The sequence below is a fragment of the Dunckerocampus dactyliophorus genome, chromosome 1 (assembly GCF_027744805.1).
Source record: "Dunckerocampus dactyliophorus isolate RoL2022-P2 chromosome 1, RoL_Ddac_1.1, whole genome shotgun sequence".
Classification (NCBI taxonomy): domain Eukaryota; kingdom Metazoa; phylum Chordata; class Actinopteri; order Syngnathiformes; family Syngnathidae; genus Dunckerocampus; species Dunckerocampus dactyliophorus.
The window spans coordinates 10,327,798-10,347,346 of record NC_072819.1 but is presented as its reverse complement, the minus strand read 5'-3'; the positions used below and the strand labels follow the sequence as shown (position 1 = coordinate 10,347,346).

Genomic DNA, 19,549 nt, shown 5'->3' with positions numbered 1-19,549 from the left:
TTTCTTTCACCTCATATTTGGTGTGAAATACTGATACTATGTGGGAATGCATAAAGGTAAGTTTTGATGACTTATTGAGTACTAATGTGCACATTTGTCTCAAGTTAATTCATGCTAGCACACTGCCTTTTACCACACACGTCAAACAGCCATGTAATAATCTCTCTGAACTGGTGGATGGTGGGTCGGCATTCATTTTGTGCTTTTAATTTGATGTTATTCATGTCTTAGTTTTACACAATACATCATAAATAACATAAATGAGATCACTATAATGTACACCCCGAATTATTTATTTTGGAATTAATTCATTATTTAATACCTATAAATATGGTCGTATTTATTTGTTAATTATATTCAGTTTTTGTCATCATTTATTCAGAATGTAATAACTTTAGTGTATATTTTTAAATGTATGATTTCTGTTATTATTCATTCTTGTATCCATTCATCATTTAATAACATCGTTTATCATATATTTTTGTATTTATTCATTCATTAGAGTAATAGTTCTGTTATGTATTCTTGCATTCATTAAAACTAACTCATATTGTATTTATTCAGTATTAAAATTTCTGTTCTCATTTATTTCTGCATTCATTCATCATTATTTATGAACTTCTACTTTATTATATATTCATATATTTATTCATTAAATGTAGCGTACATTTCTGCTATCGTTTATTCCTGCATTCATTCATTAATAACGTTTAGATTACATATTCTCACGTTCATTCATTACGAATGTTATTTACTTGTTTTGTTTATTTCTTCGCTCCCTCGTGTGTATAAAATGTTAGCACATGAGTTTTAGTAAACCAACTCTGCTTCTTACTACTCCTTTTCGGACATGTTGAACTTCTGCCAAGTGGGCCTTTATTATGTTCCTTGTATGCTTGAAATAAACTCGAATTATTATTACCACTACTTATATGACCTTAATCCTAAATGTTATTGAAATGAAGAAGGAATGAAGAAGGAATGTGTGTTTCATGATGTCCAACCCCCCACCTCCTTCTCCTTGAGAGCTCCTCTGCCTGTTTGTTCAGCACCTTGGTCAAGGTTGTGTTACAGGCAACACGCATACACAAACACTAGCAGTATTTTTGTCAGCTCAGTGTGCAATCGCCCCATGAGATGCCAGCGCTTTTAGGTCAGATGGATGTGTGAGCTTCAGCAGCTTCCTGGAGAAGTCAATGAGTGGTACGTTGGGGGGGGGGGGACACAGAAAAAACACTGAATAATTCAGTGACCCAGCATAGGGGAGCTTTGAAGCCATATTTTCATGTTCATCTGTTGGAAACTGATGAATAACCAAAAAAACAGCCATCACTTGCACGTTGACGTGTGATTTTCGCCACAGACAAAAGGAGAGTAGGTGATAATAAAGGATTTTCGAACCGATGGCAGTTTGTTCACATTGTTTTCCTCCACTTGTGCTTATTTTCATTTGGATTCTTCCATTTTCACGCTTTCATATACACATAAATTACAGATACATGCATTCCAATGTTTGGCAGGAATAACGACAGCACACTTGTCATCATAAAGCTCACCAACAAATAAAAAAATAAGGTGGCGTTGCTGAGGCACAGAAGCAAGCTGAAAGGAACAAACGCCTACTGTTCCATCAATGAGCTTTTGACAAAACGCCGATATTGGCAAGAAAGCACGCAAAAACTACATCACGTTAAATAGAGGACCAGAGAAAGACGAAGTACTTGAAGGACATGGATAAATACCCAAGATGACATCATCTCAACTACAAGGAAAGACAACTCTTGAAGTCATCAACAGTCAACAATGACGAATTATATACATAACATAATAACATAGATTGTGCCAAATTCAACAATATTGATAGATGCAATACATTCACTGAACGTGATGTTAACGTTAACTTAAATAGGCTTCATCTATATCCACAAATTACTCATGAACTGTACAATTCGGGCAACATTTGAAGTCCAGTATTTGTACATTTATTCCCAACATCTTGCTCTATTTACTCGTGTACACTCCTGATCAGCATATTAAGACCAGCTGAAAAATTGCAAGAATTTACATTTTATACTGTCGGATCTTAAGGGGGTTCTAAGTAGAGCTTCAAAATACAAAAAGAAGAAATGGGAGTGAGACCAAAACATTTTTGAGTAAGCAGTTGATTGCAAACAAGCGTTAGCTCATTGGCTGCCAGCCATGTTCAGAGAAGAGCGCTCCAAATGGAGTTTTTGGCCATTTTTGCTGAACTTCCAAGACCCACAGAATATTGAGTTTTAGGACTACATAAACATTGAAGCTGCCTCAAGAAACTTTAGACTCTCTTCTCTCATCGGAAAAAAAAGTTTGTTTCTCGCCTTTTTGGGTCTTTAGATATTGGCGGTAGAACGTAGGGTAGTTTCAGCAAAAACACCCGATTTTGACCAAAAAAACAGAGAAAACTTGCTTCTTCTTCAAAGAAGCAAACTCAAGCAGAACGGTGACTGACGTCCATATTTTTTAGTTTTAGTCACACGCTAACTACTCGCTTGTTGCTCCGGCTTCCATTATCAACTGCGTCACCATCACCCATGTCACCTCTATCTTTTAGGATCGCGTCACTAATGAAGGCAGATCCAAGCTCTGTGGCAGGGTTAGCCGCCTGTATTTTTTGTCCCTGCACGATTTCCGAATGCGCTTCACCTCTCTTTTTCCTCTCTCAACCGGCAATCCACCAATTTCCGTCTTCTTCATAACCAATCTGTCACTGCCGGTTGGAGGAAAAGAGAACTGTTGCCCCCCTACTGGGAGAGAAATATATTGCCTACAAGTCTGAAGTTCACACACAGGATGAGTAAGACTTTGATCTGGAGCTCCCATGAAAAAAAACAAAAGATGTCGATCGGCAGTCAGCGTTACTTTTTAAAAAGAGGTCTGTGGACGTCTTTGGCAGTCAATGAGTTAAAGTGAAATAGGCTGTTCATCAGCTGATCAAAGGCTTAAGACCACAGCTCAAAAAAGTCGGAAACCCCCCTAAAATAGAAATAAAATGTTCAATAGGACTCAGTAAAGAGTAGCTGCACCGTTCTTGTTAATCGCCCCAAAAATTGTTTTGGGCATGCTTGATGCCAGTGTTTCCAGGAGGCTCATGGTGCTCCAGGTGGTGAACATGGCTTCATGGAGGGTATCCATTGTCTGGAACTGATCTTCATTTCTGTAAACCTCCCTTGCCATCCATCCCCAAATGTTCTGAATTGGATTTAGATCAGGGGAACACTGACGGTCCGAAAGAGTGATGTTATTCCTTGGAAGAAGTTCTTTGTCAGGTGTGCATTGTGAACTGCAGCGTCCTGTTGAAGAACCCAGTCATGACCACACAGACGAGGACCTTCAGTCATGAGGGATGCTCCCTGCAACATCTCCACATAGTATCTGTCGTTTGACGCCCCTGCACAACCTGAAGCTCCATTATTCCATTGAAGGAAAAAGCACCCAAGATCATGATGGCGCCCCCTCCACTGTTCTGTGTGGAGAACATCTCAGTCGTCTCCTTGTCATGCCAGTAATGTTGGAAGCCATCAGGAACGTCGAGGATAAATGTTTTCTCATCAAAGAATAAACTTTTCTTACAACTTTCAATGTCCGATGTTTGAAGTGGGACATTCAGAAGTCCCAAAGGAGACTGTACTTCCTGAGAAGACTGAGGAAATTTGGCATGTCCACCAAAATCCTGAGTTGCTTCTACAGATGCACCATCGAAAGTGTCCTTACCGCCTCCATTACTGTTTGGTACGGTAACTGTACAACACATGACAAGAAGTCACTCCAGCGGGTGATCAAGACCTCACAAAACATTGTTGGGGCAGCCCCCCCCTCACTGCAAGACATTTATAAATCTAGAGTCCAACAAGAATTTCTTTGCATAGCAGAACCACCAGTTTTACTGTGCATATGACAATAAAACTCTTGAATCTTGAATCTTGGTGCTCTTGTGCAAATTCCAAACAGGCATTGTGTGGCATCGAAGGAGACGAGGTCTTAGAAGTCGACATTTGTTTGGGTCTACCACATGACGTTTTTGCTCCATAACCCTCAGGATCTTTGAAGAAATTTCAAATGACTGTCCTACTGCATCCAACCTCAGCAGCAATGGTGCGCCGCGAGAGGCCTTGCTTATGCAGCTCAACAATCCGACCGCGTTCAAAGAGACAAAGCTTTTTTGCCTTTGCCATAAATAGAGCATGACAGCGTGAATACCTGACAGAAAATGACACTGAATCCACATATTTTGCCAAGATTTTGGCTTTTAAAGGCTGTGCTCTTCAACTTTTGATCAGCTGATGAACAGTCTGTTTCACTTTAAAGCTTGTTTGTTTGCTCACTCCCTTTTCTTCTTGTTGAATTTCGACGCTCTAGTTAGCGCCTCCTTAAGATCCAACAGTACATACATGCGATTTTTCAACTGGTCTTCAAATTTTGTATAATTTTGTATAATGTCCCCACTTTGAACCATTCATTTTCGGTGCCACTTATACTAATTAGGGTCGCGGGGGTATGCTGGAGCATATCCCAGCTGACTTCGGGCGGGGTACACCCTGGACTGGTTGCCAGCCAATCGCAGGGCACATATAGACAAACAACCACTCACACTCACATTCATACCTAGGGACAATTTAGAGTCTCCAATTACCCAATTATTGAGTACCCTTCCTTTTCTTTAACCGTGGCACCAACACTGCCCTTCTTCTCACACATGAAGTGAACCAAGTGAACAAAATCTAAACAATTTAAATATGCAAGCAAACAAGATATTGTATGATATTGTACCTGTATGTGTAAACGCTGTGGTGCAGCAGATGTGGTGTGAATGAATGATCAGTAATAGACATGGAGTTACTTACTACAGGAGCAGGAATGACTGTATGTAGGTTTTAGACAGTAGTTATGTTACTGTTGTTGTTTCACGCTGCTTATCAACAATGATAAAGTTGACAATACTACAACACATGTAGACATAAAGGGGTGTTTTCTCATAGAAATTTTACGTTGCATGCGCCTGGTGTACGTGCTAAAGAATCATCTGTTTTCTCGGCGTCCGGCGTCGGTGTGTGATAGATAACCTCTCCACCTGCCTCATCTGTTGTAGTCAACAAAACAAATGTGCTGATCCAAACTGTTTTGGCATGTTGACGGTGAAGGACGCGGTCAAGGCAGTGGCATCCCCGCAACATTGCGTATGAGCGAAGGACGTGTATGTGTCTGCTTGCTGGGGGTGGGGTTAAAGGTTGACCTGTGTGGGAGAAGGTGCTCAGTGAGGCGTGGCACGGAGACAAAAACACAGAGAGACAAATTCTTGTCAAACACAATTACCTGTACTGCCAGTGATTGCAAACAAGTGGAGTATCGTCACATTTCCAAATCCTTTAGAGCATGTAATCGAAAAGATTAAAGTTGACCTTTAAATTCGGACGAAATTCAAAACTTGAAACTCCCCCAGCGGAAGAACTTCGTTTAACGGTGGTTAAACAAGGTAGGATGTCTTGTGTGTCTCCAGGAGTCGCCGATGTGATGGAAAAATGTATCATTTACTGCAGGGGTGTCCGGACTTTCCACTGAGGGCCACATAGTGAAAAATGAAAGGATGCAAGGGCCACTTTCATATTTTATAAAGCATATTCTAAGAACTTATATATGATTTAAAAAACGATATCCCTGCTTTGCCATATACTGTAGGTGAAAAGCCTATTACTTCTATTTTTCCTATTTTTTCCCCATTTTTGCGAGTCTTTTTTTAAATTTTCCAAATATTTTAACTTTTTTCTTAATCTTCGTAAGTTTTCTTCTTGTAATATTATTTCCTGCAATATTATAACCTAATTTTCCAAAAATTACAACTTAATTTTGTTTTGTTTGTTTGTCATAATATATAATAAAACAATGATTTCTTTAATATTTAAACTCTAGGCTACTAAAATGAAATTATTTTATCTCATCCTATTATGAATTTATTTTCGTAAAATTCCTTTTTTTTCTTGTGAGAATATGACTTTTTTCTGTTAATATTTGGACTTCATGCTTGTAAAATTAGGGCTGTTTTTTTCCATTCCTGCTATTGTTGTTATTTTTTTCCATCTATTTCAACTGTCTTGTAAATGTTATTTTTGTAATGATGACTTTATTCCCATAATATTTTTACCTCATTCCCATAATATAACTTTTTCCCAACCTAATTTTCCAAAAATGCCAAATGTATGTTATTTTACCTCATAATATTATATTATTGTCATTACATTACACCTTTTTTCTCTTAATATTTTCTCTTTATTCTTCCAAAATTACTGCTGATGTTTCCATTTTTGCTTTTGCTGTTGGATTATTTTTTTAGTTTTCTTGTTGAATTATGTTATTATGTTATAAAAAAGCAGTTTTGGACACACCTGATTTACTGCTACAACGTAGGTCACGTTTCCTTAAAAGTTATATGTATTATTTTTATAACTCTTTGCGGGCTTCAAGTTCTTATATCCCAACAGATTGTGTATTACATGGAAATTCAACTCCCAAGCGGAAGGTTGTTTGTAGCACAGGTGTGACAAACATTCAGGGAGTCTTTGATTCACATCTCTGCATCCTAACCACACACTTCATCACGGAGCTGAGCTTGCAGAAAAGGTCACACGTGTAAAAGCAAACCATTTAACTTTAACCAAATCTGCTACTTCCTACTGCGAAAAGACCTTTTCTGAACAAACAGACTTCCACCCACTGAGTCCCAGGGAGAACGCATTCTACCTAAAATTCTGTCACAGTACCGTGGAACCCAATGACTTGCGGTGAGGTTTGTGGCTGGGTAGGTACTGACTGTGTACTATCTGATACAGTGATATGTAAGATGCCATATCTTCGATGTGTTGTATAGTTCCACATCTGTTGCGGGAACGTGAGCCTCTGGTGACGAGAGTTCGACCAGTAGCTGAATAGTAAACAACAGTATATCAGTTTGGACTGTTTAGACAGAAGAGTAAATCAAGGGTAATAAAACCTCACATACACGCATATAGAATGGTCACTGGGAGTGGGTCAAACCAGACCTTTAGGAGGTCTGGTTTGAGAAAGTGAGACCCTTGCACCTTTTCCAGATGCAGACAATGTTTGGGAAGAGGCCCAAAGTCTAAAAGATGCTAAACCGGTTGGTGCCATGATTCCATAGATGTGACAGTCGTTAGTCAATGTCAACGCAACATGTGTCTTAACCACGTAAGGGAAGACAACCCTCAAGACAACAGGTTGATGTAATGGTTTGCAAATAAGTCTGACTGCCCGACGAATTCTCGTTGGAAGTGCTTCTGATCTGACGTAGCCTTCTCACAGGGCGGCCGCCCTGTTCCTGATGCTTGCTGGTTGTCTTTGCCACTGAAGTTCTCTTTGTTCAACTGGTTTGCCTCATCGGATTCTGTGTCATCATCACGACATCATCATCTTCTAGTTTGGGACGATGGAAGGCCTAAATACGCATCAGACTTGGCGTCACGAACGAGCAGTTTCCTCAGTCCTCAGCTGTGCGGCCTCTTTATTGGACCAGCTCTCTCTCTCTGCCGGCAAACTAAAAAGGTGAATGCTTTCTCACCATTGAGAGACAAGGGTGGTCTGTTGGTTTGGCTGTGTGGCTGTGCGGGACATTCTAAAACCGGATCTATGTAGGGCAGACTATGATGTGTGATGTTGTAGCGGCCTGTCTAAATTTGCTTTTATTGAGGGGGGAGATAGCGAAATGCAGAGAAATAAGTGAAATGAAGAGAAACATGTGAAGTGAAGAGAAACACGTGAAACGAAGAAAAAAAAGGGTTAACTGTAGTATAGTCGAGCGAGTAACGGAAGCAAGCTAAATAACGATGCGAGTGTGAGATAATAGTGGGCTCTAAATCTCAACTGTAAGACAGGCAGTAAATTAGACGCTACGTGAAAGTCGAACTTTGAGGTATATAGTATAGACTGATGTTTGTCTAACTGGCATGAAAACCTGGCTAGGTTCAAACCGGTAGGCATATTGGCATCAGAGAAATGAGATAAAGAGAAAAGAAGAAATATGGCTGCACAGGATAGAAAAGGAACAGGAAAAAATAAAAGAGAATCCCAGAGTTTACAGAAAATGCAACAGAAAATAATAAAAAAAATACAGCATCTATAGCCCCACGTTATACTGGACACAGGAAACAATAGGCGGAAGAAAAAGAGGGCGTAGAAGATGTCCTATCGTCTAGATGAGACTGGGGCTCATGGTCTTGGTCTGTGGCCAAGCCAGGCGGTTCGGCGTTGTTCTGGATATATACTGCTCAAAAATCAGGAGTTTAGTCAGAGTGATCTTAGTGTAAGGATTTTAGGCACATCAGAATAAAGGATGTTGCAGCATATCTATATGGGTAGGATTTAACTAAATATTAACCTAACAATATAAGACAATGCAAATGGGTTAACGCAAGACTAAGATTGAGTAAATTAAATGGCACAAAGGGTCTAAAAAAGGCAATAATTATACTGGCTGTCATTGATATCGTTTAAATCCCTCCTGTGTGCAACATCTTATTTCGAAAGTTTTGTAAAATGATTCGCTAGGTAGGTGACTAACATTTCAAAGATCACAGAGATATTTGTGAAAATATAGGCGCGAACTGGAAACTATCGATGTACGACCGTCCGATGATACCCTATACTGGTATCAGTAGTGTAGTGATTTTGGGTATCGATCCACTCAACTCGACAACAGCTTTCGTGTGTAGTTTAACCACAGCAACCATGGGTTCGATCCACCACATGTTTTATTGTGTACCCATGCGTGATCAGAACAGTATGAATTATTGATATGTTGAATTTATTTACAGTATTTAGCCTTCTGATATATGTGTTTTAATGTAAACTGCCAAATTGGACTTGTAGCAGATATTGCCACCTGATGTAGGATTGAGAACCTGAGTTGACCCCTCCGTGAATCACCACCTTACCGTGGTGGAGGGGTTTGTGTGCCCGAGTGATCCTTGGAGCTATGTTGTCTGGGGCTTGAAGAAGTAGATTATTTTCATTATGCCTAATTCACATATATTCACATTATTTAGTTGACTTACATTATTATGCATCATAATTAACATATATCTATATTACTTAGTTGATTTGCATTGCTATGCATTATAGTTTATATTCACATTACTTAGTTACTTGGGCACCGTACTTAAGATATTCACGCACACATATCCTGACTTGGGTTTAACCTTTGGCCAGAGCAGACGTGCTAGGTCAACAGTTACATGTTATATGCTGTGTTGGTCTCGTGAGCCTACGGTGTTCAGAGGAAGGACAACGTTGATAACAGGATGTCCCAGGCAAAACCCCCACCGGTTGAGTGCACACAGATGACAGTTTCACTCCAATGGACAAGCTTTATTGAGCATCTGGCGGACTTCAAAAGATCTCATCGCCAACCCCCTGCACGAGCTGATTGGTCCACGATCGCCAGACCTCCTGCATACTACACAATCTCAAAATGTATAAAATTGCCGGGCAGGGAAAGAAAGGGTGCCTTATTCCAGCTGCGTTGTAGTAAGACCCGCTTACTTGTAGGCATACAGGGACTGTTATAGGCCCAGACGTCTGTACTAGAAACTTTTTGTCAGGAATAAATCTCACTGGTTTATAGTCTTTGGCTTGATTATTTAGACTCCCATATCCTCAGATAGAATTCCACGCTTCAGGCTATATGCCTCTAGTAGGGTCTCCCAAGGCAAACAGGTCCTGGGTGACGGGCCAGACCAAGAGTGATTCAGAAGACCTTTATGAACAAACACACAAGGAGAGACCGCACTTCGCCCGGACGTGAGATACCGGGGCCTCACCCTGGAGCCAGGCCTGGAGGAGGGGCTCGCAGGCGAGCGCCTGGTGGTCGGGCTTTCACCCGTGGGGCCTGGCCAGGCTCAGCCCGAACAAACCACACGGGATCTCCCCCCCCGTAGACCCACCACCTGCATTGTGCTATGGGTGGCGGTCAAGGGCGGGCGCCTAGGCGACCTGGTCTACGGTGGCCAAATCTGGTTCTTGGGACATGCAATGTCACTTCTCTGGCGGGGAAGGAGCCCGAACTTGTGAGAGAGGATGAGACATTCCGACTAGGAAATAGTCGGACTCACAGTTGCATGTCGACCCACAGTTTGGGCTCTGGATCCAAACTCCTCGAGAGGGGCTGGACCTTGTTCTACTCTGGAGTTGCTGCAGGGGAGAGGCGGTGAGCTAGTGTGGGCTTATTAATAGCCCCCCGGCTCGGTGCCTCTATGTTGGAGTCATCCCCGGTTAACGAGAGGGTCATTTCCCTACGCCTTCGGGTTGGAGAAAGGGTCCTGGCTGTCGTTTGTGCGTACGCGCCGACCGGCAGTTCAGAGTACCCAGCCTTCTTGGAGTCCATCAGAGGGGTGCTGGAGAGCCCCCCAACCGGTGACTCCATCGTTTTGCTGGGAGACTTCAACGCCCATGTGGGCAATGACAGTGTGACCTGGAGGGGCGTGATTGGGAGGAACGGCCTCCCCGATTTGAACCCGTGCAGTGTGATGTTGTTGGACTTCTGTGTGAACCACAGTTTGTCCATTACAAACACCATGTTCGAACATAAGGATGTCCATAAGTGCACATGGCACCAGGACCCCCTAGGCCGCAGGTCTATGATCGACTTTATAGTCGTATCATCAGACCTGCGTCCGCATGTTCTGCATACACGGGTAAAGAGAGGGGCTGAGCTGTCAACTGATCACCACCTTGTGATGAGTTGAGGTGATTAGATGGCGGGAGAGGATGCCGAACAGACCCGGGAAACCCAAACGTGTAGTGAGGGTGTGCTGGGAGCGTTTGGCAGAGTCTCCTGTTCGTCGAGTCTTCAGCTTTCACCTCCGGCAGAGCTTCGCCTGCATCCCAGGGGAGGACAAGGATATTGAGTCCAAATGGGCTCTATTCCATGCCTCCATTGCTGAGGCAGCCGATCAGAGCTGCGGCCTCAAGGTGGTCGGTGCCAGTCGTGGCGGCAAGCCCCGAACCCGATGGTGGACACCAGAGGTCAGGGCTGCCATCAAGTTGAAGAAGGAGTCCTATCGAGCATGGATGGCTTGTGGGACTCTGAAGCAGCTGATAGGTACTGGGAGGCCAAGCGGCACGCGGCTTCGGCGGTGGTCAAGGCAAAAGCTCGGGTGTGGGAGGAGTTTGATGAGACCATGGAACACGACTTTCGGTTGGCCTTGAAGAGGTTCTGGCAAACCGTCCAGCGCCTCAGAAAGGGGAAGCAGTGCCCGGTCCACACTGTTTACAGTGGGGACGGGGGCCTGCTGACCTCGACTGAGGATATAGTTGGGCGGTGGAAGGAATACTTTGAGGCCCTTCTCAATCCCACTGACATACCTTCCATAGAAGAAGCAGGCTGAGGACACAAACGCGGACAGTTCCATCACCGTGGCTGACGTATCTGGGGTAGTCAAAACGCTCCCCAGTGGCAAAGCTCCGGGGATGGACGAGTTTCGCCCTGAATTCCTCAAGGCTCTGGATGTTGAAGGACTGTTTGGCTGACATGTCTCTTCAACATTGCGTGGAAGTCGGGAACAGTACCTCTGGATTGGCAGACTGGGGTGGTGGTCCCCCTTTTCAAGAAGGGTGACCGGAGGGTGTGTTCCAACTATAGGGGGATCACACTCCTCAGCCTCCCTGGGAAAGTCTATTCCAGCGTGCTGGAGAGAAGGGTACGACGGTTAATCGAACCTCGGCTACAGGAGGTGCAATGTGGTTTTCGTCCTGGTCGCGGAACACTGGACCAGCTGTACACCCTTGCAAGGGTACTGTAGGGTACTTGGGAGTTTGCCCAACCGGTCTACGTGCTTTGTGGACCTGGAAAAGGCATTCGACCGTGTCCCTCGCAGTGTCCTGTGGGGGGTGCTCCGGGAGTATCTTCTCGGATGAGACTCAGCACCTCCAAATCTGAGGCCATGGTTCTCAGTCGGAAAAGGGTGGATTGCTCCCTCCGGGTTGGGAATGAGGTCCTGCCCCAGGTGGAGGAGTTCAAGTATTTCGGGGTCTTGTTCACGAGTGAGGGAAGGTTGGAGCGTGAGGTCGATAGGCGGATCGGCGCAGCGTCTGCAGTAATGCGGTAGCTATACCGGACCGTCGTGGTGAAGAGAGAGCTGAGCCGGAAGACAAAGCTCTCAGTTTACCGTTCGATCTATGTTCCCACCCTCACCTATGGTCATGAGCTTTGGGTCGTGACCGAAAGAACGAGATCGCGGATACAAGCGACTGAAATGAGTTTTCTTCGTAGGGTAGCGGGACTCACCCTAAGAGATAGGGTGAGGAGCTCGGTCATCCGGGAGGAGCTCAGAGTAGAGCTGCTGCTCCTTCACATCAAGAGGAGTCAACTGAGGCTCGGGCATCTAGTCCGGATGCCTCCCGGACGCCTCCCTGGTGAGGTGTTTCGGGCATGAGAAGGCCCCGCTGGACACGCTGGAGGGATTATGTCTCAAAGCTGGCCTGGGAACACCTTGGTATCCTCCCAGTGGAGCTGGAGGAGGTGGTCGGGGACCGGGAAGTCTGGGCTTCCCTACTAGGACTGCTGCCCCCGCGACCCGGACCCAGATAAGCGGAGGAAAATGGAATGGAACCTGAGTTGAACTAAACAGAAAGATCGTATTTGATGGTCAACTGTGAAGGCTCACTGAGTTGTCTGTGCTACCAGACGTGGCATTACTTCGTCTGTACTTTATGGACTTCTGTGTGGGACACTCTAAAAGAATACAGCATATCTTTACCAAAGGTATCAAAGCAACAGCTTGCATTAAATATGTTAAGCAATTCTAATGTCTATTAGGATTGTGATCAACTAACTAAAGTCAGATGGAGGAACAAATGTTTTAGATGTGTTTAGAAAAAACACAAAATTAAGGTTTTGGTCATTTACATAAACTCACATCGTGCTGCTTAGTGAATAATACATGATGTTCCTTCAATATTATACAGTTATTATTGTTGAGGCAAGTTACTCATAGTAAAAAAAAACAAACAAAAAAACCTAAGTAGGACTGTTTTCATCAAATGCAGTAAATAAATGGTCAAGTCTGCTAAACATCATTTATCTGAGTGAAGGGAAAGATGTTAAATGTTGTTGCAACTTTTCAATTCATTTCAATTGAGTAGGAGACCCTACTAGGGGCAATTTACAACAGAACTGATGTCAATAAGTACTTTACATATGGGGCAAGTTTACAACGGTGTTTCACATATACGACAGAAAACCGATATAATAGACATAACAGAAAGACTTACATAGACAAAAGCAATCAGATCACCGTAACTCATGATTACTGTATGTGCAGGCCTGAATGGATGTGTCCAAGTTTCTGTTCATTCAGGTGCAGAAAATAGAGGCGCCAAAATGACCTGATGATCTAGGTGTGGAAGTACAGCTAAGAGACTGGATCCGAGTGGAAGTTCACCAGTGAAAGGAGATAGAAGCCAGGCATGATTGTGGATAAATACCCAGAAAAAAAACTAGTTAGACATTACAATTATTGAGGAGGCTTCCCTTATGCTACTGTGACTGACTGCTTAGTTTAGTATGTATACAAACCCTGAGTATTGTTCAGTCTCTGAACTCTTGCTTTTGTTTTTATTTTCTGCGGCCTGAGCGAATCCACAAGGTGACAGAGGACTGTGCCTAAATCGGAGCTTCCAAGGGGACAGCAGGGCCTACGTCATCTCCTGTCGTCGGGTCCACTGGGGACATCAGATGCGGGACCTACATCAAATTTGATCAAGGACAGAACGATTTTATCCACTAATTATTTGAACAGACATTTGACATTTGTGTTGCATTTATTGCTACATGTTACAAATGAGGAACAATTTGGCAACTGACTGACCAACGGAAGCATATTGTTGACTAGAATGTCACTGATTTAATATTTCATCCATTTCATAAACGCTACGTTATGTTGTTTGATTTCATGATCTGGGAATGCTCTAGAATGATTTAATAACTGCATACTATAAGTATACCTCAGATACTTTATTCAGTTTTCTTATCAGAGATGTGGTCTTACAATAGTTTATGAATATGCTGACATTTATCACCGGCTTGCATTAGCTAGCGAACAGGGTTGCAACTAGATTGAAGATGAGCAAATAATAGAAACAGGATAGCCATAATAATCAGATTACTAAAGTTGAGCCCCAAAATTAAAAAGACAATGCACATTTAGCATAAGGGAGAGGATGGAGGCCAAGAAGGTCAGATGATACGTAAAATGTCAAGGCGACATAGAAGAGCCAATCACAGTGTTACGACCCAGAGATCACATGGGTGCTGAGAAGATGGAGGACAACATCGAGGACGGCAGTTTCAAGAGATGACAGCACCAGTGGAAGTGTGCACGGAGACTGCTGTGAAAGATCCTGATCTGTTTGCTGCTACTCCAAGGTGGAAAGTGTTGAGCGAGACGAAGCCTAACAACACACATCCTGATAATATTTTCATTGGGCCAGTGGGACAACAGGGATACCCACAGGTGTGGATGCCAAGATCCCATCATATGTGGTGAAATGTCACAGGGACAGACCCTGACTGGAACCAGATGGAACGATCAATCCTGTGGGTCAAGCTGCTGGAAGGACTGCTTAGACTTGGAAGCATGACAAAAAGCATCTACACAGATCATGTGATGCAGGATGTCGAGCTCTATTGGACAATGGACCAGATGACACTCAGGAACCTGACTCAAATACAGCTGACAATACAGGCTCAAATCCCTCCCGATGCTATGTACACTTCACTGATTTCGATTTTTTGTGCTCCCCGTAGTGTTGAATTTTAGGTTTCTATATCATTTTGATTAATATTGGAAATCCCTATGGGATTCAAACATAGTTTTCACATGTTCAAGTTGTTGAAATACAATTTAGAGTTTAGATCGGAAATTGCATAATATTGTCGCACAATATGTGGATAATATTGTCATTCGTTCACTGGTTAGAGTACATTCCTAGGGGATGCTAATAGTACCAGCTCCAGACCTGCTAGGTTGGTTGCTTTAGGAAGCACAGGAGAGAGCTCATGTTGCACAGGGGAAGGTTAAGAGGAAGATTATAAGTACATGTTGTCTTGGGAAAAGTACCTGTTCGAATAAATTGATTGTCATTGATAGAGGTACTACAGTATTTTGTTGAGAAAATAAAATATAACAATTATGGGGAGCGAGACAGGACAGTTACTGCAGGTTACATTCCAACCCCAAACAGAGATGAAGATACACTTTAGTTTCAAAGAACAGGTTTTCTTACTAAGCGGGAAGATGTTCAGTCTGTTGCCAAGAGCAGTTGGGAACTTCAGATTGGATATTATCAGAAAATTTGAAACAATTGGTGGATAAAATGGTAAAATTAAGTCTACAAAATTGGACATTAAACAACTTCTCAGAAGTTAAGTGAATTGCCAAATAGGAATGGGCTTTGAGAATACGATCATTAAAATTGGCCGCTGTATGATTTTGAATTTGTTAGCAGCGCCTCCGCGTGCGCTGATGGCGTGTTGTTCGTTTGCGATTTGAGTATGGAGCCACATGAATTGGTCATGGGCAGACAAATGCCAATACATTGTTAATGTTTAACCAAAAAAGGGCCAGAACCTGACCCAATGGAAGACAACATGAATGCATACTAAAATAGGTAAATACACGACAGTTGGGCTGTGCCTTAATTTTTGGTCTTTAATCACAACTTCAGCATTTTTTAAGAGGACATTTTATGTGGTTATCATATATACAGAATCGTCTGTGTAGGCTCTCAGTCGTACAGGAGTTGTCCATCGAGGAAAAGGCTTCTTGAGACGTCATCTGTACTTCTGTGAAGAAGGTGTCGGACGTTTCGCTCCTCATCCGAAGAGCTTCGTCAGCGAACTAATAAGTGCTGGTAGCTTAGGCCTTAAATACAGTAAGAGTGGGCGGAATTGGTGTGCCAACACCCTCCTCCTATTGGTTCGTTACACTAAGCCTGGGCGGAGTAGTGGTATAATCCTATCCTGTTATTAACACCTCCGATAAAAGGGAAGTGTCGCTCCCTGAATAGGGTATGAACGACTCTGATACTGGCTTGTTAGCATCTATTGTTCTGGCTCGGCCCTGCCTTCACCTCATTTGCAAGACTAAGAGCTGTGGGTTTTGGTCTCAGTAACCTGCTGAACACAGGGTCCAAATTAAACCTCAAACCACCATTCCGATTCAATGATGGGTTCTGTTGTTTGACAAAAATAGCTTCCTTTACTCCTCTTTCAAACCATCTGTTTTCTTTGGCCCAAAAAAGGCTTTATCAACATCGCAGGGACAATGCTAGTGGTCCTCAATCAGCAGTACATTTACACCTGAAAGCTACCAGTCACTCTTTTCAGGACAGCGAGGTAAAGATTTTGGCCAAAGAAAACAGATGGTTTGAAAGAGGAGTAAAGGAAGCTATTTTTGACCTGGAAATAGTAACGTCAAAAACAACTCTGACGCCTAAAGGGTTAAGTTATGTTTTAACCTTTCAGCTCACGCACGCATGCTTGCACTACACAGGCTGGGGAAAGTCATGGTGTATAATACATGTTTGATGCACCATCTGACTAAGTGCACTCAGAGCAGTGCACTCAGATAGCAGGCTCTGCACTGTGAGGAAATGGTTGCAAAGTCTCAGCTCAGGTTTCTGCCCAGTATTTGATCAGGAAATGTGAATTTTAGTTCATAAAATGTTTGAAACATTTGGAATCACACAGAAAATACATTTATTACTGTTACATAGACAGTTATTAATTTATATATATATATATATATACAGTATATATATATATATATATATATATGTGTGTGTGTTTTATGATGGTGAAAATATGGTGAAAAATATTATTTTCCTATTTCAACCAACTCAGCAAGTCCTGATCTTATGACTAAAAAACAGTGACGTCTTATTTTGATTGAAAGGTAAAAAGCGTACCTGGGCTAGCGTCCGCCCCGGTTAGCGTGTTTTTCAGTTAACGTCAAAAATTGACACCAAAATTTTGCCTTGGTTTTCACTTAGCGTACAATACACTGCTTTGAGTTCAACTGTGTTCTTAATGTATTTTTTTTTTATCACAAAACAGCCTTAACTGCTGACAAAGAAGCTAGCTTGCTAACAAAATGGCAACTGGAATCCTAAGTCAGCTACGTGGACTCTCAAAAACGTTAACGCAAAACACATTTTTGTAGTTTTACATGCATTAATGCATATAAATGACGAAGGAAAAGGATACATGAACATTTAAGGTTCCTTTTACCTTCATTGAAGATGTGATTCTTGATTTGTGTTCCCGAAGACATGATCCTGTTATTTTTTTTAATTCAATGGTTTTTCTCACCTTCTTTAACAAAATGCTTGGCACTTAAAACTTTTTGGGCTCCATTTTTGGTTACTGAGGTGAGAAACACTATTGAAGAACTAACTCATGGCAAAACAGGAAGGTAGGGTCCATGTGGTGTCTCGCTTCCACATTGTATCTTTGTATCCCTTTCATTCATCATTTATATGTGTTTATATACGTTTGGAATTGTTTTCTGCTTGTAAAGCAATAATTGCAAAACTATAACAACACGTTGTGTGGTAACATTTTTGGCTTTGTGGAACAGATTTACATTTCTTGTGGGAAAAACTGATTCCAAGTCAAACCGTGAACGACGCTAACCAAGGTTCCGTTGCATTTAATTCCTGCAGGAAGCGCATGTGTGTGCAAGGAGGTCAAAGTTCAGACGTGAGTGAGAGAAGGAGGGGCTGGGGGGGTGGTGCTGCTGCCCTAAAAGCCTCCCAGCTTGTTCACGCTGGCCATTAACACTCTGTTTAAAGCTTTATGACAGCGTACACGACACTGCGCTCCACCGTCTGCACCTTTCTGTGTCCTCCCTGTGCTCCTGCTATGTCGACATGACAATAAATGAAAAGGAAACAAGTGGTCTGCTTCCATATTTTTGACTTGAAGCTGTTCGTTGATGCCCTTTGTTGATGTCAAGAGCAACCACAAAGTGCACGCTTGTTCCGTCCGTCCCTGGCGGCTGTGTCCAGAGCGCAGAGTGGAGGAAGTGCAGGAGGATGTGCTTGCTGGGGTGGACATAATGCACACTGACATGTCGGCGAGTGCAGAAAGGGTGTGTGCAGCCAGAGGAAGCAGGCTTCTTGAAGGAAAATCTATCAGCCATTGATTTGACATCATCCTTACTACATTTCTTTGGCAATAATCACGATTCGTGAGCCAGTTCAGTTGCTAGATGACTAAATAAAAGGGTTTGACCTCTTTTCTTAGTGGAGGAAATGTAGGGATCGGCTCGGAGCCCGAGAACACGTCGGGTGTCCTCCTGAGTGGCCTGAAAGCAGGTCAGTGTGTCTGCACTGAAACGGCATGTTCTTCATGGAGGCCTGAGTGGGTCCAGAGGATCATTAAATATTTCATATTTTTCTTATGCAGCAGACACACAATTGTCGTTAAGTCAGTATCAAACACAGGACAAATGTATTAGTGAAATATTTAACAATACTTAAACACAACAATATAACACAATGCAACAATATCAACAAAATAATACTATTATTGCCTTTTATTTCATACATTGTTTGAGCAAAATTAAGTCAATAGTGAAAAATAAGTAAACGAAAGGAAAAAAACTCCTGTTGGCTCTCATTCAAATCCTTTTTGCCCCGAAAGCCCGTCTGTGTTCAGTGACTCATTCCCTGAATTTGAAAACAAAATCGCAATATTAACAATGTAACTATATGACAAATAGCAAGTAACAGAAAAACACACACATTTGTGAAAATAAACATAGACGAGAACAGGACATTTTCAATCTCCCCACGCTAGCATAAATCCGATCGTGACAGTTAGCTCCGATATTGATAGAGCCACTTCGTGCTTAAAATTTCACGGCTTCACTCTTGGTTTGGTTTAGTTTATTTGAACATGAAGGTTACAATGGAATACATCTCGTGAATCATTTTTTGACAGTTCCACATGTCCAAAAGGAGTAGGAAGAAGCAAAGCTTATTTAATCCTACCCCCCATCCATTCTACATCTAGTACAGTACATGTAGTTCACTTCCTGGATTCCATGTCATGTTTTCAGTGATAGTCAGGATAACACATAATAGATAACGGTGAGATAACCGTCCCCCCAAAAAAAGAGAGAACATTCATAATAATGATAATATGATGACAATACTAAATAAATAAATAAATAAATAAGAACAAAGCTTTTTTTTTTTTTTTTTTTTTTTTTTAAACACAACAAAGAAAATTATATATAAAAAAAAAAATAAATAAATAAATAGAAATAAATAAATAACAAATAAAATTTAATTAAATAAATAAAAAATAAAATAAAATAAAATAAAATAGAAAATAAATAAATAAATAAATAAAATAAAATAACAAACCTGACAGAACAATCAGGACTCTTCTGCCTTGTATTTGGCAAACATCAACTGCTTGTATTGTTTTTTGAATTTG

General features: G+C 42.0%; 1 protein-coding gene across 3 annotated transcripts in view; it reads right to left on the bottom strand.

Moving 5' to 3' along the window:
- Positions 1 to 13,661: 13,661 nt before the first annotated feature.
- LOC129184168 (aryl hydrocarbon receptor-like) overlaps positions 13,662 to 19,549 on the bottom strand; it is a 38,093-nt gene continuing 32,205 nt past the window's right edge. For 2 of the 3 annotated variants that reach the window (XR_008571566.1, XM_054780606.1), the window contains exon 12: positions 18,135 to 18,774. The gene's annotated coding sequence lies outside the window, so the exon portion shown is untranslated. Of the gene's footprint in view, positions 13,787 to 18,134; positions 18,775 to 19,549 lie in introns of those variants that run through there. The other variant, XR_008571560.1, reaches the window with a different exon arrangement.